At 42.0% G+C, this 27932-nt stretch overlaps 1 protein-coding gene across 3 annotated transcripts in view; it reads left to right on the forward strand.

The window, feature by feature from the left end:
* Positions 1–27932, forward strand: part of LOC143904138 (uncharacterized) — a 213199-nt gene that overhangs the window by 95515 nt on the left and 89752 nt on the right. The window contains exons 1-2 of one of the 3 annotated variants that reach the window (XR_013258856.1): positions 12579–13106; positions 15770–16126. The exons of 1 other annotated variant lie outside the window; for it this stretch is intronic. The gene's annotated coding sequence lies outside the window, so the exon portion shown is untranslated. Of the gene's footprint in view, positions 1–12578; positions 13107–15769; positions 16127–27932 lie in introns of those variants that run through there. One more of the 3 variants, XR_013258857.1, reaches the window with a different exon arrangement.

The following is a 27932-nucleotide window of genomic DNA, read 5'->3' on the forward strand; positions in this document are numbered from 1 at the left end:
ATTAAATTCTCGACAATGAAAGGACAACGCTGAAACCGGCGGCGACCGAACGCTCTTTTCCTCTCTCTGTCTGAAAGTTCGATTTTCCTCTCGGTGGAAAAATGTAAACGCACACCCACGGCAGACAACGCAAATAAGAATACTAAATGAAGTTTGCTATTCAGCTGCCTAACATTACGTGGTATAGCTATAAAATATACATATTATATAACACGATATTGGCTCATTTATTATACTAATTATTCTCGTACGTCTACATAAATTTCGATTAAATATTTTACGTCACCTCTAAGTTCACAATTAATCAATTTAATTTGCATATGAATGGATACATAAAGAAAGTATATTGCCTTAAGGTTATCGAATTGCGAAAATGTGATTGGCAATAGCAAGAATATAATTTAAGACTATCTCGATAAGTTACTCATTAAAAAGATAATTTCCATAAGTATCAAATTACTAAAAATTAAATAGAAAATATATAATAAAAAATAACAATTTATTCAAATTAAAGGTATTAAAAAATACGATATTTCTTATTTACTTTTTTATTTTATTTATTTTATTTATTACTTTTTTAAATCGCAAAAAAAGATTAAAATAATTAAGAAAATATCTGACAAATCTGAGATCCCGATAATAATAATATTTTATTATAATTGTTATTTACTATAAAACGTATATAATTTTGTTATATATAAAATAATATCTCTTTTGCATTTTCAACTATCAAGAGTTTAGTTTCACAAATGTTAATTAACGTTTCAATCCTTTGATATTAACGCGGTTTATATTCAATCAAACTGGAAATATTACAATATACTTTCTATAAATTCACTATTATAATGCCGTGAATAACTTGTATACAATATGACTTTAATGATTCAATTCGTAAATGAAATTAAATTTAGCCTAACAAAGCTACGTTTTGATATAATAGGCAGTATGTCGTATCGTTTCCGACAATAGAGTGGACAGTATGGTACAAATTGTATTTCAAAATCAATATTCGCATAAACGTCAATGTATCACTATATGCTTCAGTTAAATTAGAATTTCGTGACAGTGTGTACTCAATACGCATAAATGTATTAGCAAAAATAAATCCAATCAGTATTGAAACATTGTTACAAACAAAACAATATAATATGGAAATACAAATAGAAATTGGCGCATTATTTATACATTAATTATTACTAATCAAACATGATAAGCCTATAATTCATGACATGAAGAAGCTTTTAATCAAGATTTCGCGATAAAAACTTGGTATAACAAAAATGGGAGGGCAAAAATTAAATTATTTTGAGGAAAAACGATGCACCGTAATATTTAACATCAGTTACCATATATATAATTGCGAGATATATGCAGCCGCCAATGGAAATACGAAAAATACGTGATTTCGCGAACGAAATGATTTCACCGATAGTGCCGCTATCGTCAGTCGATGCTTTAACTTTTGTTAGAGCCGATCGTATAAATAATGCCGATACGAATAAATGTTTGCAATGAAAGCACAGAGACATTCGCGGACTCCGGTTCGTTACTCCGCGCGCTCGCCCCGCCGCGCTGTTTTTCCGCTGACAAAGTAAACTCGGTACATTTTGAAACGCAAAACAACCCGAGAATCGAAGTCTGAATGCTAGTCGGTTGCGTGCAGCAGTTTCACCGCACGGCCAGTAGTAACTGTATTTATCCGGTTGGCCGCAACAACCGGTATTATTAATGCTTCCGTATCGACCACATGCTACAAATTCAACCGTGGATTATAGACACGTTGGAAACGTGCGTGCGAAATTCGCAGGATACGCCGCGCCGAAAAAAGTCTTTGTATATCGACAATATGGCTGCGTTGTACTTTTCAGAGATAAAATTTCGAATTTTCACAAACATAAAAGTCAGATAATGGTAGCTCTGTGAATAATCTTAAAATATTTCATATCTGTAACTCTATGGAACAAACGTGATTTCACAACGAATGAAAGCAAAGAATCTTATAGATATAAAAATAACAAAAAGAGATAGAATATTAAATTCGAATAAGCAATGGCGTATATCATATATATTCATAACACAAGTATTATTTTTATATAATTTTCTAACTATAGATACAAATAAAGCTAATTAAAACTTGGCTGATTCTTATATTTGGAGATGTAAAAAGTTCACGCCTATGTTCTTCGACAATGTATTCTTCGCGAGACGATATGAAATTTTCGGATTTTGATATTTTCGGATAAATTAGAGTATATAACAGCTTTTTAGACTATGCAGAATTTATATGGAATTGTGCGGAGTTTATTTCCATCATTCACTCTTTACTATATAGAATTCATTTTCCTTCAGTGTAACATAATTTACTAAAATATTGCGAACTGAAACTCGCTAATAACTCTGTTGCATATTTGATGATCGTTCTTTATGATGTTTTTTTTTTCGAACGTTAAAAGGATAATCATGTTCGTGCAAATATGTGTAACATAGAATATTCTCTAATATCAATTACGATTTGCCGTCTTAAAAAATTCTTTTTTTTTTTTTATTGTTATGATTCGCCAGTTTCGAAACTAAAAGTCAAACGCGGACGTTGCATGGAATCTCGAAATAGCCGCAAATGCGGCGAGGAAACAATTGTGCGGAAATTTCGCGCATTACTCGCGCGCAACGTGGCTTCCGCTCTATGTGGACGACCACGAACGGTAAAGGCGGTTAACCGATCAGCCACGGTACTCAATATCATTAAGGCTTTCCATATTTATGGTCCGTCAAGCACGATCGCGCAGTTACGAATTTATCGTGAAACCGATTTACGCATAGAATTATTCTTGTCATAACCGTAGGCATATGAAACGTTTAGTTTACGTTAAATCCGCGTTATCCCTTCGTCAATATTTAGGCTAAGATATCTGAGATCAAAAGTTTGTATTGTTACAGAAATATTCTTTCCGGAGATATTAGATTTTGTTATCATATATCTTATTATAGTATGATAGATAGTAATATATATTTATAACAAATATTTTTATTATAATAGTTTTGTTACCTTATTTTCAGAGAATTATATTTCAGAAAATATAATTTCAGAGAATTGTTCAATTTTCTATTAAAGCTTATATTGATTGTAACTACAATATTTCCAAAATTTATATGTAATTAATCATAAAGAAAAATTTTTGGTTGAATTAAAATTGAGAGAAGTCGATGCAAGTCGATGCAAAGTCGATGTTTAATTTCTATATAAAAATAACAGAGGCATCAGCTTAAACAAATTGTTATTTTCATATAAAAATAACTATAAGTAAACATAAAAATTTTTTTTTTTTATAAATAGTAAAGGCTTTCCATGACACTGACGTGACGTTATAGATCCGCTTGCAGAATGCGAAACAGTAACATATTCCGTCGTGCGGAACACCACTCTCTCCCAGAATATCCAACTGAAATTCAATCTCCAACACCCTTCTTCACGCTCCGAACTTGGACCGACCTTTTTATCCGCCGCGCCGATCAGAAAGTTTCACGGAATTAATTAAAGGCACGTTAACTTCCCTCTCTCGCGTTTTGCCGCTCTACGAATACGGATAATCGGTTGCTTCACCCACCCGCGACGGCTTGTCCACCCCAAGAACCAGCGACGGTTCTTTGTTCCTTCTGTCTGTCGCAAAATCAGATAAACGAGAAGAGAATTATCTGATCTTGTTGTTCCGTTCTCATGTTTAAACTAAACTTGAACTTTTTAGAAATTCGTAATTCTTAAGCTCTTGACCGAAAACTTGATCGAAAAAGACACGGAAACAAGTAATTTTATTCATAATTTATAATGTATAAGATATAGTATCAGTAACTCATGTTGATAATCGAATATTACAAATATCGCATTGATTGTAATATTTGAAGCTTAGATTTCATTCTCACTACGAAATTAAAAGCAAATTATATCTAACAAAGAGAAGAGTCTCGAGAGAAGCTTAAAACTCGTTTCCCTGACAATTGTGTATGCGTTTATTATTATTATTACTATTATTATTGTGATTATTATTATAGGGACCGACATCGCTTTTGGCCAAGACCAATGAAAAATAGACTCGTGTATACAAAGTGTCTCACAGCATATTATAGTATGAAATAAAATCCATTGTTTTGTATCACTTTGAAAAATTATTTAAAATGTAAATGACCATAACTTGTTAACCAACTCTATCATTAAGTATTAAATTCTAGATTTTACGCATACATACAATCAAATATTTTTTCTCATAAAATATGAGAAATGATAAAAAGCTCTGTATACATCTTGACACGTGTGAAAAAAAGGCAACGACAGTCAAAGCGATTGAAATGTCTGATCGAACTATATTATTACGTAAACTACGCACTAGCCACTAAGTTCCACGATCGATAGCCGTAATTTACCGTTAAAAGAAAGTAACGTAAGGTAACTTTAAACTCACGATTAGCGAGTTAAGTCTTGCTCACGGAGAGCCCATCTGCTCCCGGTAATACGCCTCTCCCTTCCCTCAACCCTCTGTCATCTTTTTTTCCCGGCCATCCTATAGTCCTCGACGAGCTCGTTGCACCGGGTTGGCCTGTCTCCGACCTTTTTCTCTTATTCGCACAGAGGCCAACCGCGCGCAGCTGGGTTAAGGATCAGAAGGATCTGATTAAATTGCTCGCGCGGGATGCGCCCGCAGGTGCGACGTTGACTACGCCGGGAAAATCCATATCGCCGTCGTCTCGAGAGCGCTATCGCGTGTCGAGAATCCACCCAGTTCTGAATTGTGAATTCGCGACATCTGCGGATACGCGAAAACCGGAAAAGGAAATCGCGTTCCCGAAATTAGAGACATGGGGAAAAACGCATTTATTGTATTATTATTTTCTGAGCATATCCGCGGGAAAATCAATACGTATATAATTTTCTTATAAAACTGCTTCCCTGTACTAAAACGAGTTGCGAATTCGTGACATATATTATAGATATACGATATACACCGTGATATACACCGCAAAAGATAATACGATCCCGAAATTAAAAGCGTGTGAAAAAATGCAGTTTCGTTGACTGTCATTAAACAGTTCAATTTAATTAATATTAAATTGACGAGGCACCGTAAAGTGCCGCATAAAATACGGGCAAATGTCGGAATGCGCCGAAAATTTCAATCGACCGGATGTGAAACGTCAGCATTTCTCGAGGCGTGAATGCGAACGCGATGTATTCGATCAGGACGCGATGACATTTCTGCGAAACGTTCACGCGGAACATCTTCGGAATTTCATTCTGACAGGATGCGAACGGGGCATTTCCTTCGGATACCCGTCGCTCCGGGAAATAATAAGAGTACAACGACGTACAGTACAGGTCGCGCCAGTTTGGTGTCTCACGCGCGAGCAAAGATTTTTTAAAAATATTTCTATTCAAGAGAGTTCAAGATTCTTGATTCCTCGAAGATGTATACTGAAAGTTTGTAATCAGAAAGATCCTGCCGAACCTCACACGTACGTACGTATCTCTGTTATCGGTATACCGAGATGAATCCCAGCGAAAGTCCGCGGCTGCGGTTGTACTGATGGTTTTCGGCTCAGATTTATCTATATAGATAATTATTACTATTATCGGTATAAGAATATGCGAGATCGGAATCAGAAATTATCCAGATGGTGAGATTATGCGCGCAGCACGTATAATTATACGGAGTGTGCCAAGTTCATTATACCTTACTTTTTAAAAACAGATTCTTGGACGAAGTTAAAATTATAAAATAGTTGTAAATTGATTATTACGAATTGTAAGTACTAATCAATTTTTTGTAAAATATCTCATATCATTACTAAGATAATAAATATTAAGAAGTAAGAAATTGCAAACTTTGATGACACTTTATCAAATTATCTTTAAAAAAATTAAATCAGATTTATTGATTAATGTCGTTAAAAAACGATATGGTGTATACTTGGAACACTCGGTATATATAAAAAACTTATGTGTATAACGCGTGTATATAATATACGTATATAAAGGCGAGAATGAACAAACTCTCTGGCGGAGAAATATAAAAATAAAAAATGCGTATATATATATATATATATATATATATATATATTATATACATATGAATAACCTACAAATAAGCTGTAACTATCCGTTGGTACATATCGCACGTATGACCGAAGGGGGCGAGGAGAGAACAATGCGAGAGTGGAAGAAGCAAAAGGGACGCACCAAAAGAAAGATCGAAGCAATATCGAAGTAATATGACTTCACGATATTAAAAGACATGCAAACGTGCGCTGCTGCGTCGTGCATTTCTCTCTCGCTAACTGCCGTTAACGTTGAAGTGATTTACAGATAAGGATATTTCACGTCGCATTTACATCGAGATTTGTGTAGCCGATGCTTCGATTTTATATACTTTTAAAGAATCTTAAATAAAGATAGATTGGCAATTCCGAGAATAAAAACTTTCTAATTCTTCTTCAATCTCAACATGAAAGTCTCTTAAAACTTTCTTTCCTGATGTATTTAATTATTACTTGAGTGAGTTATAAAAGAAGCGGATGCAAAAGTTACGTTACATATTAATAACTATATGAAAAAAAGTTGAAGAAAAGAATAAAAAATTAAATATATCAGATAAACATAAACATTAAGTTAAAAAAAAAAAAGCAAGTGACATAATTTTACAATAAAATTATTATGAGAATTTTTCTCAAATTGAACTTATAGCAGTTCAATATTATTTCCGCGAAATGATTACCAAAATTAAAAATATAACATATTTTTCTCGTAACGCAGAGGATCAGTTAGATCTAGTGGCCGATAGGGACCTTGGTGGTACCTCCCACTTCTGTACTACTACTACTACTACTTCTCGTAACGCATAAGCCTAACAATATAAATATAGATCTTCTTCTCGTAGTTGCCAATTTTATGATGTTAGTGATGTTACTTATATACTTTTCGATCTTTTCTACAGTGTTGCTTCCAATGGTATCAATATTCGACATGATAACGCGTATAAGAATAAGGCAAACGATAAAATCTCACTCATTCGATCTGCCGCGGGTCGGATCGATTGTACAGTTATACAGTGTATCGAAAGCGAAAGTGAGAAATTGAGGGGGCTACTTTTGAAATGAGTCCCCGTAGACGAAGCCATGACGACGACACCACAAAATCTCATGACACAACGAATGTAATAAAAAAAAAGTTCTTCGTTTTTTACACATTGCGTGTTTATTAATATATCCCACCTTAAAAATGTTAAAATATTTCGTCAATATAAGAAGAGAGAGTATATATTTTTTTTCATTTATTTTATTTCAACGATGTCATTCTATATTCTCTTTTCATATATACAGTAACGTCAGTAACTCACAAAACTGATCAAATCATACCATATTGTTACGTATTTCTTTTGAAAATTTATGAAAAGATCTGTAGCAAGAGCATAAATATTTGTCTAATTATATTATTATAGTCTTTATATTAAAAGCCGTTTTCGTCGAGTGCCTTTTTCGAATAAGTTAATAATTCGGATAGTAAATAATTATTATGCAATATATTTGATTCGCGTCAACGACAATTTCGCGTCTATGTGTGTGTGTGTGTATGTGTGAGACTGAGAAGTCTCATTGTATATTATTTATATTATATATATTTTTATATTTTACATCTCTTTATTATTTGCAGTTATTAATGCCAGTTTTACCTCGACAATATAGATAACATTTTTAATAATTGATTCAAATTTTACACATATTTCTTCTCATTTTTATCGTGATCCTTTATACGTATTTTCAATCCCATAAAAATGTATAGCCAGCTGCATATCTGTCATACGGATGCAAAACAGAAATTCGAGTATTAACTATGCGGAGAAATCTATACTCAGGCTGTTTTTCTTTTTACATAAATCACTACAATTTTTATCTTCTTACGGGTAAATAATGCCCATGGAATTAATCATATCAGTACTTTATGAATATAATAACGAATCAAATATTTATTCGTACTACACAGATATTTCCATCGATCGGAAATATATATGTTGGACACTCGGTAAAAATTTTTATTTGACCGAAAAAGAAAAATGCAAACAAAAGCTGAATCTTATTTCGAATTATGTGAAAATTGTTTTCTGACAAGATGTATTCGCAAGGTAAGTATAGAGATTTATGTTGCAAATGGCATAATAAATTAAATTCTAAAGTGCATTTACTTATTACTTTTCCGGGAAAAAAACACGTTTTCTTAAAATGCTTTTACTCTCTTTTGCAAAATATATAATAAAATATCCTACCCGTATAAAACAAGGCTTACGTAGAATAATGATAATGTGTAAGTGAATAATGGGATTACAATAAAATATTATTATTATAGGAGTATAATTTAAAATAATAACTCCAATACTTTTAAAATATTTAGCGATAAAAAAGCAGAAATGGGTAAACTTTATAATAAACAAAACGTTCGAGTTTCTCGTTAAAGTAAATAGTCCATCAATTTTTATGTACTTATGTTTCGCTGAAATTCATCGTGTTTCTAAATTTATTTTACCAATCCCTATTATATCCTTTACGGTTCGTTGCCTTTGCAAAGTCCTTTGGCTCTCGAAACGAGAGAAATCCGATTTTTAACACTGTTCCACGCAATAGCTTGAATAAAATGGATCAGATCACGACTATAATATTCAAACGGGAAAAAAAGGAGACATTCAATTATACGCGAAATCCATTTGCGAGTCGAAGCGGTTTGACTAAACGTCGAGATCGTTTCGTGTTTCCCGAACATCGGCGCTGCCGGGAAAATCCCGCAGGATATAGTTTTTCCTCTCTATATAGATATCTCGTCGAGTGGCGCGGAAGTAAAACGGATACGCAGCGGGACGATAAATCGTCACACGCAGGACCTTCCTAGCGTTTTGCGCTCAACAACGGCCAGGAACAAAAGGGAGGTGCGTCACGTTCGGTTCGATTCGGATCCGACTGGAATTTCGCCCCGACGAAAATTTTCATCGCTAGCGCGTAGCTATTTATTTTATTCTCGCTCGCATGAATCGGATTCTGCGTCGCGTTCGCGATCTACGTGCGATAAATCATCTCGATCCTGCAGCCAAACGCCGCGTGCCGCGATCAAAAACAGAACAAAAAACGAACGACGGAAATGCAACAAAGCGGACTTTGAAAATTTCATCTCGCCCGAGAGGAGTGATTCTGGATTTTTCCTCCTTTTTCACCTTTTTTTTTTCATTAAAATCTTGCGAGCATAACCGGCGAACGCTTCCTGATTTTGCATCACACCGATTTCATTTATAAAAATAATTGGCGTCGACATAATTAAAATATGCCGTTGATTTATTATTTACTGTTAGTTACTCTCTGCGATACATGAATATTTTTCAAACCTTTGCATTTATTCGCATGTGTCCTTCTGTCGTTGTTATCATTACTATTTTTTAAATGTTTTGATTATAACATAAAATATCGCAGGACGAACCTATGACGACATAGGCTTTCTATAAAAAAAAAAGATTTGTATAATATTACGCTAAAAAATCGAATTGCCAATTATCGTATCAAAGATTGTGTCAGAAATATTCAAAATAAATTTCAATATAATCTTGTCAAAGGTATTTGAATAAAACGATAAATTTTAAAATTCGATGAATCAGATGAATTTGCGCATAACACGTGCGTACTTTAATATAGGATTTTTCATATTATTTTATTAATTAGTTACGTAGCTTTCCCATGCGAAGAATCCATATAAAAAACGGATATCACACAACGAGAAATTAGAATAAATATATAGATTTTTATCGATTCGGTAGAAGACAACCAGCGAAATAAAGGAGCGCATATATGAAATTCGACGTTCATCAGTCGAAATGCGAGATACCGAAAATATCGTTGCGCGAGTAAACGAATAATAATTATTCATGCAAATGCAATAAATAAATTCACTCACCGAACGATGACAATCCCTGTCCCGCTGCTTCCGCATTCCATTCCTGTTATAAAATTTTAAATTTATTAATAAAAAGAATAAGAAGCCATATGTAAATCGTATTTGGATAAACACGCACGTGCAACAAAAATTTAGCACCTATTTTATATAATTATAATACGTTTTTTAACCTCTGTATAATATTATAATTATATTTTACGTTAATCGCGAATATGTGTGCGTTTAATTTTACAGCTGTTTCATACGTGAAAAGCTTTTGCAAAATTCAAACAATTTTCGCAGACAAAGTTTATGAGTTATAATGCGAAACGTAAGCTGCATGTAAACTGTAAAGCATCTCTTTCTCTAACAAATAGAATCTAATATATATCCAATAAATGAGGATTACATATATATAATTTCACAGAGCATTTAGATATCTCAGCTGCACACGGTAATGAATGATGATCTTTATTCGCAAAATAAATGAATCGCGACGCGCGAAGTCTTTCCCTGCGTGTGGCATCGTAAATCGAATTCACTGAAATCATATCGGTTTCGATCGTCGCTGATAAGCACGTACCCAACAACAAACCGTCCATTTAATACGGAGCAATAAATAACTATAGTAAATAAATGTACTCACGTAGAACGGTGCCGCGCGCTGCCAGGATCTTGCTCCGTTGTTTCGAACACTCGTCACTCGCGTGAATACGAACCGATCGGAAAAACGCGGCCGATAATACGCGCTCTAATTAATACCTATACACGGTACACCTCCGACACGTTTATCGCACTCCCGACGCGCTCGCGGTGATCGGATCGCGTGACACACGGACATTAACCGTCGCTTCGCGCGGCGTTTCCGACACCCGACATGCTCGTCGAAAATCTTCGCGAACGTGCCTGCACTGCCTGCTCGAAGGTTGAAGTTCGCGTCACCCGGCGGCAACTTCACGCCGTTACGCGAATCGCGGCGTCACCACTCACATACTCACCGTCCCCGCGTCGATGAGAGAGATACGTCCGTTTCGTTTCGCCAACCCTTTCCGCACCTCGCGCACCCCCCCCCCCGTCCCTTTATCTCCCTCGCTCTCCTTCTCGTTTTATATCTTAAGAATACGGAAAGCGGCAAGTACGGTGCTGAAACGAGCGAAGCCGTAACGCCAATTTCGAAGTTCGATCGCTTCGAGAACCGACAAAAGGCCAATTATCGCCGAGTATCCCAGAGTCGCCCCGACGCCGACGATCCGCTCGGCGATATAACTTTTCGATCGAACCAACGAATGCGTATCCGACACAGCGAGGCTTTTCGCGAAAGCGAGATCGGGCATCTTCGATCATTCAGATCATTGTCATGCGCCCGCGCCGCTCCGATAGCTCGGAGCAGTCGGAGCGATCTGAAAGCGTTTCGAAGCGACCTTCGCGCGCGGCGTCTCTGCGTCAGTCCTACCCCCCCCCCCACGGGGTGGGGGGACTCGCGCGAGACAAACAACCTCGATTCTCGGAATTCCTCGTCAAAGTATCTAATAGCGTTTTTCACTGGGAGAACTAGTGCGCACTGAGTGCGCACTCGTCATGGGCAACGTGTTTCACTGGGCATTTCGGTGCGCATGAAAACGGTGCGTGCTGTTTCACTGGAAAGTCTAGTGCCGAGTTTTCGCACTTTAGTGCAAGAATTCGGCACGAGCTCTGAGAGACGGTGCCAGTTTAGTGCAATATGGCTGGGCGGGATGCACGATTAATATTTGAGCTGTTAGATTTGCTTTCATCATCATCATCATCTAGCAGTGATGAAGATAATTTTTTACAAGAAAAAAATCCGCGAAAAATTCCAAAGATTGCAAACTTTCTTCAGGTAGTACATAACCTTACGGATAAGGATGTAAGCATACATATATGTACATTTTATTATCTTTATAGATTATAATTTGTATTATTATTGTATTATTATGTAAAACAATAATATGTTTTGTATAAATTAGTATCAATATTACAAATAATTATATTATTATAGTTTAAAAGTCATTTTCGCGTTACACGAACAACAGCCTACAAGATAATAGAGATGTATGCACATTCTGGATTCTATCCATCTGATCGGAGCAAAGGAGGTAGCGAACCTACCACTCCAGAATTGGATATTTTGTCATTTTCACAAATTCTTTGTAAATTATCATTGATGTCCGATAACTTTAAAACTCATGAATCATGGATCTTTCTTGGAATTTCAGTAAAGACATCAATCAATCTTTTTCGTGCATCACATATATCCTGTAATGTAATTGCAGGAATATCGTGCCTATTATATATGTATATATATATATATATATATATATATATATATATAGCATGTATGTCAATAATTATTAACACTAATTTAAGAATTTTAGGCGAGTAAAGTATATATAAATTAAAATTATTTATAAAGATATATAAATTTTTAGGTTGCTAGTTTTCCTAATGTGATTGGTTGTGTCGATGGGACGTCGATTAAAGTTCGAACACCAGCACATAAAATAAAGTCCACTTACGTAAATAGGCACGATATTCCTGCAATTACATTACAGGGTATATGTGATGCTCGAAAAAGATTCATTGATGTCTTCACTGGGATTCCAGGAAAGATCCATGATTCCCGAGTTTTAAAATTATCGGACATCAATGATAATTTACAAAAAATTTGTGAAGGGAAATTTCATATATTGGGAGATGCGGCATACCCTATAAGGGAATGGCTAATGATTCCCTATAGGGATTATGGAAATCTGTCCGATAAACAGAAAAAATTTAATAAGAAGTTTTGTGCAACACGAGTACTGATAAAGCTTTCCATATTCAGAGCGACAAATATGCACAGAACTGCACTGAGATGTTTAGCTGGAAGCGCAAGAAATTCGCACTTTCAGTGCACTCGGACAGTGCCATCTGAACTCAACGAGTTTTCGGTGCGCACTCAGTGCTATCCAGTGAAAAACGCTATAAGGTACCAATTCCCGTTTGAAACACAGTCGCGCGCGGGCGGCGTACATATATGGCAGTCGGTCGAGTGCTCCCGTGCTCCGACGCCGAGAGCAACGTTCTCGCTATCGGGTCGCGTATTCGCGTATAATACGATGTAACACGATTCCTTTGGGATCACTTATTTCGCACGGTACGCTTGTATTAACACTCGCCTCGGATGCCGTGACGCTCTAGGCTCTAGGTGCGAGCAGGACGCGGAAATGCCTGAGAAGCGACGCGGTGGCCAATCACTTTCGCTCTTACGAATGCGGATGAAGCGGCGAATTGATTGGCTGTCGCGTCGCTTATTCTTGGTGCGACTGGCGATATCTATCTACATGAACCATATAACGTGAATCAGGGCATTAATCTCGCGATATTTGATTTAAATTTTTCACGAACGCGTCTCGAAAAGAGAGATTATTTCAGGAAAAGTAGTTTAGAAAGCGCATAGTAATTTTTTAATAATATTATTTCCTATATCTTTAATTGTTCACTGGATATAAGTGTAAGGCCGGTATTCATAGTTGGTTCTTGTTTTAAGATCGTCTTAAGTAATGTCTTAAGATGCTAACACACGGCTCTGTGATTGGTTAATTGGCATCTTAAGATCGTACTTAAGACGGACTTAAATATAAGATTCGACTATGAATGCCGGCCTTTTAAGACTCGATTATATTAAAGAATCATTAAGCGTAAGCTGATTTTTCTTGCTGGACGCAACCCGAGCACTCGTGAATTCAACTCGTTTTTTAGTGTACGAAGAAATCGTAAACTCGCTCGGCTCGATCAAACGTTAATTGGAATAACTTTCTTGAACCGAGATAGTCAAGTATGTGGAAGCTTTAAATCCGGGTCTACGTGACTTAGTTTTCCGACCGCTCTCGATTAGCCTCGCGTCATACATTGCAATTTATACAATTCAATTTTAAGCACTAGGAGAAAAGCCCGAGTCGCGAATGTAATAAAATTTAATTCGGTCCATCAAGAGCTTATAATTTGATTACCGGAGAAATATCTCGGTTAATCATGTAATTAAATTAATTACCGCATTACACGCTTACAAATCCTTAACGGTTTAATACGATTATTTTAAATATAACGTTCGCAAATATAATGCATTGCGAACATATCGCACCCCGAGAAGAATTATACTGTCACAACTAAAAAAAAATTCAATTTTGAGTTAAGCCCATAAAAAGCGTGCCTAAAACGTTATCTACGTGTTGTAACAGTGTCTCGATAAGTGACCCAAGTCTATATGCGAAATCCGTTGCACGGGACAGAAATGTCATTATTTTTTTTTAAACCGATTATACATATGTATTGTGATTTCCTGGATGAATAGTTTTATAAGTGAATTGACAAATGAATCGCAGCAGACCTCTTCACGAAACTGAAATTTAATTAAATTTGTTTTTTCTCTCTCCTGAAAATTGTACATTTTTGAATTGTGATCGAGTGTTCTTCTCGGGGTGCGACATTGCGTGTTATGCACAGCTATAATATTCTTGTTTTCGAATCTTTTAATGAAAAATTGCGCACGACGCATTCGGACGATAGCGCGCGAGAAGGTGGATCTTATAGCGAATTCGGGCGCTTGCACTAGTGCACACTGAGTGCGCGCTAAAGCTTGTTTATAATCTCTATTCTCATATTTAAAGTCATTTAAATACACATTTAAAAACTTTTTAGCCAATAAAACAATCTGTAATATCTGTAATATGGATGCTGTACAAATCATTTTACAGACTAAGAAGTATTTTTGAGATGATCTGTAAACATAACAATTGATTAAGAACAAGCCTTTAGCGCGCACTCAGTGTGCATGTGCACTATAGTGCAGCTCCCGAAATTGCTATTTTAGTTGTTTACGTCTTACTGCATTCTGCTGCCATTGTAGACAACGCTTGAAGTTTCGACCAATCGCATTGCTCAATTCGAGTAACGCGATTGGTTATATTCTGTTACATCTTACTCAAAATGCGTGTGGTCAGCGATACGTGTCGCGTGTCGCGTCGTGAGTGTTTTATATTCGTGGCGCAGCTGACCGTCGCAGTTGCATGTCGCTGGTCGCTCGTCGCTGGTCGCAAGAGTGACCAGTGAATAGTGAATCCCGCGTGCGAGGGTGAAATACATCACAACGGCGATCCACGTCGGCGCGGCGTACCAATTAGCACCGTATGATCGCGATCAAAAGCGATTCGCGAGCGCTCGCGAGTCTGTTCGTCGAACCGTGGCGTCGAGTCATCGATCAGGATTTCGCATATATATAGACTCGAGTCCGTCAGAGCGCGAGATACACGCTCTAAATACTCGCGTTTCGCGTTAAAATAACGCCGTTACGTCACGCGCAGCCCGCGATCGAGCATCAGGAGCAATCAGGAGTCACGCGAGAGGCCGTCTAATATCGGAGCAAAAACGTTAATTAAGGTACGTGAGAAAACACCCGTGTATGACTCCCGAATGAATACGGCGTCGAAATCGGCGTCGGTCATCGAAATGGCTGACAGCGTCGCGCTAAATTTTTTTTTTTTACTTTTACTTTTAATGGCCGAGGGTGTACCGGGCGCGTAACGAGTTATCGAGAGTTTCCGCGAACAATTCCCGGCCGTTGGCGTAGTCCGCGCGCGATCACGACTTTTCCGCCCGAAGGCGAGAGGGTGGAATCAAGCGTACGTCACGTTATTATTATGGTGCGTCTCCACCTGAGAGTAAGAACTCTCGAGAACAAAAAGAAAGAGAGAGAGAGAGATACTCTCGAGAGTCTCTTTCTCTTTCTCTCTTTTTGCTCTCGAGAGTTCTTACTCGCAGGTGGACACGCACCTTTTCGTAACGTAAAACGCTGTAGATACGTTATACGTATGTCGAGACGCGACGGACGGCTCGTCACGCGTTTTCTCATTTTTCGTTATGTATTTAATCGGAGGTGCGTTATGTGCGCGCAACAAAGCGACGGACGATCGCTAATTGGTGCGCGAGATCATAATTAACAGCGCGTGCTTCCGATCGACGCACGTGCCTGTAATATATGTGCGTGCGAGAGAAGTGGCCGCCTGAAGGAGCATATATAGTATCGGCCAGGAGCCAGGAATGCGGAATGCAGGATCAAGATGCAGAATGCAGGAGCAATGGGACGGCAGCAGCGGCGCCGGCCGCGTTCGTCGACCGGTGAGTAAATTTTCATCCCCGTGATATTTGCACGAGTGTTCATTTATTCGCGGGACAATCTGGCGTCCGTCCGCGTCGTTGCGTTACACACACACACACACACACACACACACACACACACACACACGCATTGTTACAATAAACGCGATTTTTAACAAAAGTCCCGTGCTCCCGTAAATTAATAAAAGATCAGAATTTATCTCGATATCCGCGTTAATTGTGCGGCGTAATAAAATTTGAAATTCCTATTGCGTACTTAAACAAAAAGCGATCAAAGAAGAGTATTTATTATAAATTGTATATGAATAATTGTTCGCGTTCATTCGGTGTAAAGAGCGACGTTCGCTGCAATGTCATTTTTTTTTTCACAAACATCCAGCTTATCCGTGAAAATCTGTTTAAAAAAAGCTTAGTTAAAATAAGCAGTCATAAATATGGGGAAAAAAGTGGAGACACATTTGAAAGAAATGAAAGGAATAAATGTTTGCGCTTGTGATATATCCTATATCATTTTTTCATTTTAAAACGAAACGGCAGGAAATTTACATTGTAATAATTGTCCGCCTATTTTTGAGCCGGCGCGCGGCGTATTCCGCAACCGTTTTGTTTCATTTTGCTTCATATATAGCATAGCTGGCTGGTTTAATCTGCTTTTGTGAATAGTGTTCACCGAACTGTTGAACGACAGCGGATTACGCGTGGACGGCCGTTTATGTATGTTTATTACCTTTGTGTTTTATCTTTTAATCTACAGAGACGCAGAAGCAGGTATATAGCGGCAACTTTTGCAAAATTGCCACTAATTACACAGCATGCAAACAGAATTTCAACGCTCATTTTCCTCCTGTGTCGAAAAACACATTATCATATACAGCGTGTCCCATATATCGCGTAGTATAAAGTGCGACGAATTTATTATATGAGACATTCTGTGTTTGATAACGCTTTTTTTCTTATATTTCTACTAAAATATTATTTTTATTTTCTAATTGCAAACGATTCTTAACACCGTGGGCCTTTTAAGGCACAGTCGATTTTTCGCATTTGTAATTCCTGAGGTAATTCCCATGGGAAAAAATGCAACAGTACTGGCCTATGTAAATATTGAAATCACTTTTTGAAACTTTCAAGATGATGCATGAATTTTTATATTTTATATTTTTTGTAACACACACAGAAACGCTTTCAAAAAACCCTTTTGCGACTTAAAAGTTCAGTCCCAGAATGTCCAGATGAGTGCTCCAAAAACACGATGTCCGCGCAGTGTTAAGCTTCGTGCATCATTTATTCCTCTAATCTCTCATGTAACTGAAAAACTAGTATTTTCTTGATGTTTTAGTTGAAACCATTTTAGACGATTTGAAATTCATATCGGAATTCAGAATAGAATTCTATTTATAATTTTATATATCGTGTAAAATGTAGATAAAAATACACATTAACAAACACAATAGAGAGACATAAATAGAAACAGGTCTTTTTATTGAATTAATCTCTCCTGAAATCTGATGCAAATTATATCTAGTCGTCTAAAATAAACTTAAGTCTAAAATAAACTTATATATTGACGTCAAGTTGTTAGAAAAATATATCAAAAATTATAATAAATTAATTAACTGTTTGAGATCGCAAACGCAGCATCGCGACAAAGTAGCATCGCGTTCGGCTGCATGTCAGCACTTGCACGCTTGCAATAAATTTCGTGCTCATATTTTATACGGTGAAAGTAACTAATGTTCGCGTGAAATCGTCGCATGAAATTTGGCAAGGAAGCGTTCGGTATAGCATGGATCTTTCGAGATTCGCTTTTCAGAAACTTTAACATTGCCATCAATAATAAAGTCAAACAACAACGCTAGAACAAAGGAAAGATCCATGCTATACACAAAGCACTCGAAAACAGGTGACGACCCCGTCGGGTCGCCACGTGAAATCGGTGACGTCGGCCCCATGACGCGGGCCTCCGACGGCCAATCACCCTCCCGAAATTCTAGGAAACCCGCAGGGAGGGAGTTTCGCCTCGGAGATGTTAAAAGGACCGTCCTCGCGCCGCGGAATCGATTTCGCTCGCAGATCATAGAAAACCCGCTTTCGCACTCCGCTTTGCACACCGCTGTTCCGCGTTTCGAACGTTTTCGCCGCATCGCTAACCGTTGCTTCTGTGCGCGCTCCACGGCTTCCTTTGAAAAAAAGGGAAAAAACTGTATAGACCTGTACATATTAGACTTTATTAAATATATTCGTTTATTTTGCTATTCGATACTTGTGCCTTGTTTTTGTGGTCGTCTCGTTACCTCGCGCTATCTCGCGCAACCGCGTGCTCTCGAACATTTCTGGTCCTTCGAGCCGGATAATACCAGCAACCGCGACTTCGGGAGTGCATCCTCGACGAGTGACCGCCAAGATGAGCATGGATCAGAGCGCCTTGCTGAACAGCCAGTACGACATCCACGGCCGCATCTCCCGCGCCATGGACAACCTCCGAAAGCTGGGTGCAGACAAGCTCAACCTCGGCACGGTGAGCACTCGCATCCGCATTCTCGACGACCTGTGGGCCAAATTTGAGTCAAATCACGACCTCATTCGGGCATGCTACGGGCAACTCTACAGCGAGAGTGAGTACGCAAAAAATGACTTTGTCGACACCGTTGAAAACACTTACGCGCATCAACGCGGTTTGCTTCTCGGGCTCGAAAGCAAACTCAAACCCGCGTCGCTTAGAGTGCCGGTTGGAACGGAGCAAAGCAGCGATCACGCTCCCAAAACGTCACTGCCGCGTATTCAGTTGCGGAACTTTTCGGGCGCGTATGAGGAGTGGCCGTCGTTTCGAGACCTCTTCAAGTCGGTCATCGGTGAGAATTCGTCGATTTCGAACGTTGAGCGGCTCCATTACCTCCGATCGTGTCTGCGAGGGCCCGCTGAAAAATTAGTGAGCTCATTAACGGTGACCGGGGACAATTACGACCGCGCGTGGGCTATTCTTAATAAACATTTTGAGAACAAGCGGGAGTTGATACGCTCCAACTTCGCCACGTTTACCGCCGTGGCGAAAATGAAAGGAGAAACCGCTGACGAGCTGAGCCGCATCCATAACGCCGTCACCACCGCAGTCAATGCGCAGGAGAGCATCGGGAGGCCCATAAAGTCCCACGGAATGGACCTCTTCAACCACCTGGTTGTCGAGCTCTTCGATCAGCGTACGCGACTCGAGTGGGAATCGTTTGTCTCGGACTCCGTCGAGCCGCCGGAACACGAGAAGCTCACGGACTTCATGTCGAAGCGCATCCTCACGCTAAACGCCGCGAGACCGAAACCCGCCGCGAAAGCTTCCGATTCCACTCGGTCCGCGAAGACCCACGTCGCGAAACAAGGGTCGAAAGACAGCTCCGATCCGCAGTGCGCCCTGTGCAAGGGGAAACACTCGCTGATGACGTGCAGCGATTTCAAAGCCAAGTCCGCAACCGAGCGAAAGACGGTTGTAGAGTCCAGTCGGCTGTGTTTTAATTGCCTTGGCAACCACACCGTCGCGAAGTGCCAATCGTCGAAAAACTGCTTCACGTGTAAGGCTCGGCATCACACGATGCTTCACGAAGCCTACGTTCCCGCGTCGCCGTCTACCGAGGTCAGCGCGCTGTCCGCCGTGCGCTCTGCTGACGACCGCAAGGCGATCCTCCTCGCAACCGCGCGAGTGACCATCGCCGACCGCCATGGAGACCCTCACCCTGTGCGAGCCCTCATCGACCAAGGGTCTGAGGTCTCAATTGTCGCCGAATCTCTCGTGCAGCGCTTGCACCTGCAACGATCTCGCTCCGCCGTGTCGATTTTCGGAATCGGCGGGTCGAAATCCGGGTCAACCCGCGGGAAGGTGACGGTGAGCCTTACGTCCGTGACGACCGGAGCCACGATTACCGCCGTCGCGTTCGTGCTGCCCCGTCTTTCTCTCTACCAAGGCTCGGCGACGAAGAGCCCCGCCACGTGGCCCCATCTCAAAGGGCTGCCTCTAGCCGATGCGCAGTTTTCGGCTGGAGACCCGGTCGAGCTACTTCTCGGAGCAGAAGTGTGCTCCACCATCCTCGAAGAGGGCATTCGAAAGGGCGGACCGCACGCTCCGATCGCGCAGAAGACGGCCTTCGGGTGGATTCTCTCCGGTGGCTGCGGTGCCTCAGCCCTCCACACGCGCGGCAGCTTCCAAGCGACGGCCGACCACGAGTTGGCCGATCTCGTGCGCCGCTTCTGGGAGCAAGAAGCGGAGCCTTCCGCTCCCGCCGCCCTCACGCCTGACGAACAGAAGTGCGAGGACTTCTACGGGAAAACGCACTCTCGCACGGAGACGGGGAGGTACGTGGTTCGATTGCCGTTCTCCAAGGAGCCGACAAAGTTGTCGGAGACACGCCGGCCAGCTGAACGCCTGCTCACCGCAATGGAGCGGAAATGCGAGAGGGACCCCCGGTTCGGCGAGCTCTACCGCCAGTTCATGCGGGAATACGAGGAGCTGAAACACATGGAGTTAGCTTCCGGTTCTCCAGACTGCAAAATCATGCCCGAGTGCTACCTACCTCACCATGGTGTGCTCCGAGAATCGAGCACCTCCACCAAGCTCAGGGTGGTATTCAACGGGTCGCAGCTGACGACGTCCGGCGAGTCGCTAAACCAACACCTCCTCGTGGGCGCCAACCTGCTGCCCGTTCTAGCCGATGTCCTGATGCGCTGGCGGTGGCACCGCTACGCCTTCGTCACGGACATCGAAAAGATGTACCGGCAGATCCTCATCCACCCGGACGACAGGAAATACCAGAGCATACTCTGGCGTTGCACCCTCCGCGACCGCGTGTGCGTGTTCTGGCTCCTGACGGTGACGTACGGTCTCGCGTGCGCGCCCTTCTTGGCCATCCGAACGCTAAAACAGCTGGCCCACGACGAACAATCGCGCTATCCGCAAGGAGCAATCACTTTGCGCGAGGACACTTACGTGGACGACGTTGTCTCGGGCGCGAACACTTTGTCACTCGCGGTCGCGAAACAAACCGAGCTCCGCGGGTTGTGCACGGCGGGCGGGTTCCCGCTTCGAAAGTGGGCCGCGAACGACGAGGAAGTGCTGTCGGGAATTCCTCCCGAGCACCGACTTCGCCATGAACCGCACTCGTGGGAAAGCGAAAGTTTTTCTACCCTCGGACTGTTGTGGCACCCGACCGAAGACACATTCGCGTTCGCGATTCACCCGCGCACTGTCACGTCGTTCACAAAAAGACGCGTTCTCTCGGAGACGGCACGTCTCTTCGATCCTCTGGGATGGCTGGCTCCCGTTGTGATTCGCGCGAAAATTTTGATTCAGTCCGCGTGGTTACAGCGGCTGGATTGGGACGATCCACTTCCCGCCGCCGACGCGGACTGCTGGAGGCTCTTCCTCGAGGAACTGCCTCTCCTATCTCAACTGCGCGTGAACCGCTGGCTTGGCAGCGGAGACGAGAGCGCGCTGGTTGAGCTGCACGGCTTTGCCGACGCGTCCGAGCGAGGATACGCCGCGGCCGTGTATCTCCGCATCACTCGAGGCGGCTCCGTGGCACTCCACTTGCTGGCCGCGAAAAACAAGGTGGCACCGGTCAAGCTGGTGACACTACCACGCCTCGAACTCACTGCCGCCGCCTTGCTCACTTCTCTCGCGTGTCACACTCGATCAACGTTACGTTTGTTCGCAGCACCCATTTTTCTCTGGTCAGATTCGAAGGTGACACTGCACTGGATCCGGGGGCACGCCTCCCGCTGGAAGACCTACGTGGCGAACCGCGTGGCCCACATCCAGCAGAAGCTGCCGGATGCTCAATGGCAACATGTCCCCGGGCGGGACAACCCTGCGGACTGCGCCTCCAGAGGGATCACTCCAGGTGAACTGCTGGACCACCCCCTGTGGTGGACCGGACCCGCCTGGCTTCGCGAGGACCGATCTCTGTGGCCGAGCGCGGACCCTCCGATGCCCGACGCCGATCTGCCCGAACAGAGAGTCGCGGCACACGTCGCCACCGAGAAAATCGAGGAAGAACCCGAGATGCTTCTCAGATTTTCCTCGCTGCACCGGCTTCTACGAGTCACAGCTTGGTGCTCCCGCTGGCGACGCACCGCTTCCCGCACCACCACACTCACGTTGCGATCGAACGAGATCGACGACGCACTGATTCTCTGGCTCCGTGTCGTGCAGGCACGGCACTTCGCCTCCGAGATCACGGCACTTTCGGCAAACCGCACAGTGTCACACCGAAGTTCATTGACGAGCCTGAGTCCGTTCCTGGATGACAACGGGGTTCTGAGAGTCGGAGGCCGCCTCAAGCATGCCATGCTTTCAACCGATGAGCGACATCCGATGATCGCACCTCCGTCCTCGTGGCTCACTCGGCTGCTCGTTGAGTCGTGCCACCGTCGAACTCTGCACGGAGGAGTGCAGCTCACCCTCGGCTTGCTCCGCCTCCGCTTCTGGATCCCTCGAGGCCGCTCAGTTGTCAAACAGCGGCTGCATCGCTGCATCACCTGCACCCGCTGGCGAGCCGCGGCACCGCAACCGCCGATGGGCAACCTCCCGAGGGGCCGAGTCACTCCGGCGCGCCCATTCCTCCGAACCGGCTTGGACTACGCCGGCCCGATCCTCATCCGCACGAGCAAAGGCCGCGGACACCGAGCGCACAAGGCGTTCATAGCCGTGTTCGTGTGCCTCTGCACCAAGGCGGTGCATCTGGACGTCGTCTCGGACTACACGACGGAAGCCTTCCTCGCCGCCTTCCGTCGCTTCATCTCCCGTCGGGGCCTCTGCGAGGAGCTGTACTCGGACTGCGGCACCAATTTCGTGGGAGCCGACCGAGTCCTGCGAGAGCTCTTCCGAGCATCATCCGCCGACGGCCGCCGCCTTGCCCACGTCGCTGCCACGGAAGGCGTCAAATGGCATTTTAACCCGCCGGCTGCACCACACTTCGGCGGATTGTGGGAGGCTGCCGTCAAGTCGACGAAGTTCCATCTCCGTCGGGTCATTGGGGAGACCACGCTCACCTTTGAGGAAATGAGCACCCTCCTCGCTCAGGTCGAAGCCTGCCTGAATTCCAGGCCGCTGCAGGCTTTGTCCGACGATCCGGACGACATATCCGCCCTCACGCCAGGGCACTTCCTGATCGGCGCTCCTCTTCTGGCCGTGCCCGAGCCCGCCTTGAATGACGTCGCCGGGAGCTCACTCTCACGGTGGCAACACCTCCAAAAGATGCGCGATCACTTTTGGTCACGGTGGTCGCACGAGTACATCAACGGGATGACATCTCGCCCAAAATGGACCAAACCCGAGGACGCACCTGCCGTCGGCTCTCTGTGCTTGGTACGCGCCGAGAGCACACCACCGAGTCGATGGCCACTGGCCCGCATCATTCGAGTGCACCCCGGCGACGATGGCATTGTTCGCGTGGCGACAATCCGCACCTCAACGTCAGAGCTCGTGCGACCACTGTGCAAACTCGTGCTTCTCCCCGGGACGGAGGACCAGCCGCCGCCGACGGATGCGTGAGCTCGCCGACACTCGCTGTCACTTTATTGTTTTATCGGCCTTCAGCCTTCAATTCTTCACATTTATGTCACGTATGCGTCCGTTTCGGCCCTCTGCCCAAGTTAAATCACGCAAGCGCTCATTTCTGTTCTCCGACTCGACTCGACGATTTGTGCAACACACGAAATCACTTTCGCGCATCACTTCACTTCACTTCGCGTTTCGCACGTTACCGAATTCGCGTTACGCACATATCGCGACTGTTTATGTGTCTCGCTCGGGATCGACGCGCGTTGTGACACTGCGCAGGCGCACCACGCCGCCGGCGCTCGCCTGCACCACGTGCCAGAATCGCGTGCGAGCAAATCGACCGCATATCGATTTTCAACCGCGACGTCGGGCGCCTCATCGAGCGAGCCATCGACCATACCGGCCTGTTTCGTCAGGCATGACGAGGCGGGCGGGATGTTTGAGATCGCAAACGCAGCATCGCGACAAAGTAGCATCGCGTTCGGCTGCATGTCAGCACTTGCACGCTTGCAATAAATTTCGTGCTCATATTTTATACGGTGAAAGTAACTAATGTTCGCGTGAAATCGTCGCATGAAATTTGGCAAGGAAGCGTTCGGTATAGCATGGATCTTTCGAGATTCGCTTTTCAGAAACTTTAACATTGCCATCAATAATAAAGTCAAACAACAACGCTAGAACAAAGGAAAGATCCATGCTATACACAAAGCACTCGAAAACAGGTGACGACCCCGTCGGGTCGCCACGTGAAATCGGTGACGTCGGCCCCATGACGCGGGCCTCCGACGGCCAATCACCCTCCCGAAATTCTAGGAAACCCGCAGGGAGGGAGTTTCGCCTCGGAGATGTTAAAAGGACCGTCCTCGCGCCGCGGAATCGATTTCGCTCGCAGATCATAGAAAACCCGCTTTCGCACTCCGCTTTGCACACCGCTGTTCCGCGTTTCGAACGTTTTCGCCGCATCGCTAACCGTTGCTTCTGTGCGCGCTCCACGGCTTCCTTTGAAAAAAAGGGAAAAAACTGTATAGACCTGTACATATTAGACTTTATTAAATATATTCGTTTATTTTGCTATTCGATACTTGTGCCTTGTTTTTGTGGTCGTCTCGTTACCTCGCGCTATCTCGCGCAACCGCGTGCTCTCGAACATTAACACATCCTATTTTATATATAAACATATATATCAATTAAAAGACTACTATTTTTTTTATAATTTCCGTATTTTTTATTTTGCAATACCGCGATGTCTTACGTGTTAAAATATAGTTATTAAAGATAATCTAAAAAATTATGCATTGTGGAATTAAAATGTAGGAGTTTCCATTCTAGCACTTATAAATACAAGTATTCGAATATAAAGAATAACGAATTTTTTCGCTCTCGAGTTCAATTTCTTTTGTTATCTCCCAATGATAATACAAAGGAAGACAAACTCGTTGCAATCGAAGGGGCAAATCGTTGACGACGGCCGGAAAATTGTAAACTAACTTAATTGACCGTGTGCTTTCGTGCGCAGGTAGCTCTGAAAACTTCCAACAGCTCGAAGCTTCCGTCCGCACGATATAGTAGCCGAAAGGAAAACTTCCCTTCGTTTCGTCTCGTTCAACCCTTCGTCAGGTTCTCACCTCGTTTTCTCTCTCTCTCTCTCTCTCTCTCTCTCTCTCTCTCTCTCTCTCTCTCTCTCTCTCTTTCTTTCTCTCTCTCTCTCTCTCTCTCTCTCTCTCTCTCTTTCCCTCTCTCTCTCTCTCTTTCTCATTTCCTGTCACGATTTCTTGACATCCCCATTTTCTATTTCGTCTGCTTTGTCGTTTTCGTCAAAAAGTTGGCGCTAAGTGGCGGAATGGTTCGTCAAGCCGCGTATTAAGCCGTTATACGAACGTTTCGATACGCAAAAGTTACGATTTGCAACCGTAACTTTCCACTTTCTTTGTCAGCCTTAAGAAACTCGATTACGAAATCGCGACGAAGGAAAGTCGAGACGATATCTCCCTTCTTTACGCCCGCACAACCTCGTAACTTTGAAACTACCGTCGTATAAGTACTTTTCCTGCCATTGAAGAGGGAGTAGTTTCTTTCGAGTATTGGGCAGACAGTGTTAGGAAAATAAATTGTCGTGAAATTATGATAATTTGCATATATATGTTGTAATGTTTATTTTAATATTATTAAAATTTCTTATTTATTTACTGTTATTAGTATATAATTTTAATTAACTTTTATTATTAATTAAATTTACTGTTATATTAATTTATCTACTTTTATTGCTGCGTTTATACTTAGAAAATTCTAAAACTTTTTTATTTAATTTAAATAGAATTTATAAAGGAAAAGATATAACATTAAACAACAAAGGTCGCGCTATAATTTTCGGCACTTGAAAAAATGTAATTAAAATTTATCTTTCCCCGCATTTTTTATTTTAATACAACTATATACATACGCATTGCAGAGTAATAGTGCGTGGAGGAAAAAAATATAAAATTATACTTAGAATTACAGAAACGTTTATTTTTTATAATAAAGGATTTGGTCATAAGTTATTTATTTGTTTTTTGTTTTCTAAACAATATTCTCTTTTTATTCGGAAAATCGTAAACTGGTTGCAAACATAACTATACATATATGAATAATTTGTAAGCTGAAACAAAGAAATACAGGTTTTAAATTTACGAGCAAGCTTTTTCGAGCAATAGAGGAATCGGCAGTCAGCAAAAATGCGTTCAAGATTCCTTGCAAGATTTTCAAAAGCTTAGATCTCTACCCGATACAGTAAACTCAAACGAGTAAAACGGACAGAAGATTCGTTCGGACGCGCACCGGCATCTATTGCGGCCAGCCGCGTATCTTCTATTGAAAGTTTTAGTGCGCCGATCGAATCCTCTGAACAAAAGGAAAAATACGATCGCGAACATATGAGCGGATTCCGAACTTCTTATTCATACTCTCAATCGCGATTGTCCTCGAAGAAGAATCCAATAATAAATTTATTCTCAACAGCGCGATCGAGAAAAGAAAACGGTAAAAAGGAATTTCTAAAGAAATATTTATAACTAACAGAAAATTCATACCAATTCATTTCAATATGAAATATCAGTCCAAAGGTATTTGTAATTCTTTTTTTTAAATTACACGAAGAATGAACTTTTTATTTTTGTAATAAAAATTTTATTTTATTAAAAAGAAATGATTTCTGATTCCTAGACGATCTTATAGAAACCTTTATATGCGTATAACTTGTAAACATAAACTTATTAGCTATTCAATAATTTATGTATTACTCTGAGATTTGAGATATAAATATACATAATTATAGTTTATCAAGAGACACGGCAGTGTCTCGCGCCAAGTACATCATATTAACCCTATTTCATCCAACCAGCCCTTTCGTGTCCCAACGGGTTTCTATATAATCCTCGCATCATAACTCACGAACGAATTGACGAAATTTAATGTTCTAAAGCGCAAATTAAAACTAAAAGTAGTAGTTTTATTTGTGAGTTATGATGCGAGGATTAAAAAGGGCGGAAAACACGTTGGATGAAATAGGGTTAAAGTTCTGTTTATTATAATTATGAACTTTAATGGATTAAATCTTCTATTGATACTCTCACATGCATAATGTATATATGTGTGTGGGTATCTACAAATTTTACCCATTAAGCATTTAATATATAATAATAATTTTATCTTGAAAATCTCACATATTAAGCCCCTTGCACAATGCCAGGCAACAGGCAATAGGAACAGGAAATAACCAAAAAAATCGTTAATTACAACCTAAAAAATTCGAATGCTATGATTGGTTGGCAACAGGCAATAGGCACAGAATTTCCAACGTGATGGAAACTCTGTGTCTATTGCCTGTGTTACTGTTTATTCTGCATTTATAATACATGATTTCTGATGATTTCTATTCCTTGTTCCTATTGCCTGTTGCCTGACATTGTGCAAGGGGCTTTACTTTTACGTAAAAAATGATAACATATCTCGAAAAACCACGAATCCTTACGTTCTACCTAAAGATAAAAATAAGCTATACTTTTCGAGTCCAGTGCAACGCATCCACTTTGCAGTATATATCACGCCGCGAGAACAAACAAAAACAGATGAGTCTGCGTTGTGAGGCCGGTCGCTGGCAAGGAAATTCGCTCACGGCTCTCACAGGTTCCAGTTAAAATAGTCGGACGGGCGAGAAGAAAGATCGAGGCGTCCGCCGGCTTGAGAAAAGCGCAGCTGCGCCCGGCAACGGTGGCAAGAGCGCTT

Source organism: Temnothorax americanus, unplaced genomic scaffold (genome assembly GCF_048541705.1).
Source record: "Temnothorax americanus isolate GAGA-0224 unplaced genomic scaffold, ASM4854170v1 Scaffold5, whole genome shotgun sequence".
Classification (NCBI taxonomy): Eukaryota; Metazoa; Arthropoda; class Insecta; order Hymenoptera; family Formicidae; genus Temnothorax; species Temnothorax americanus.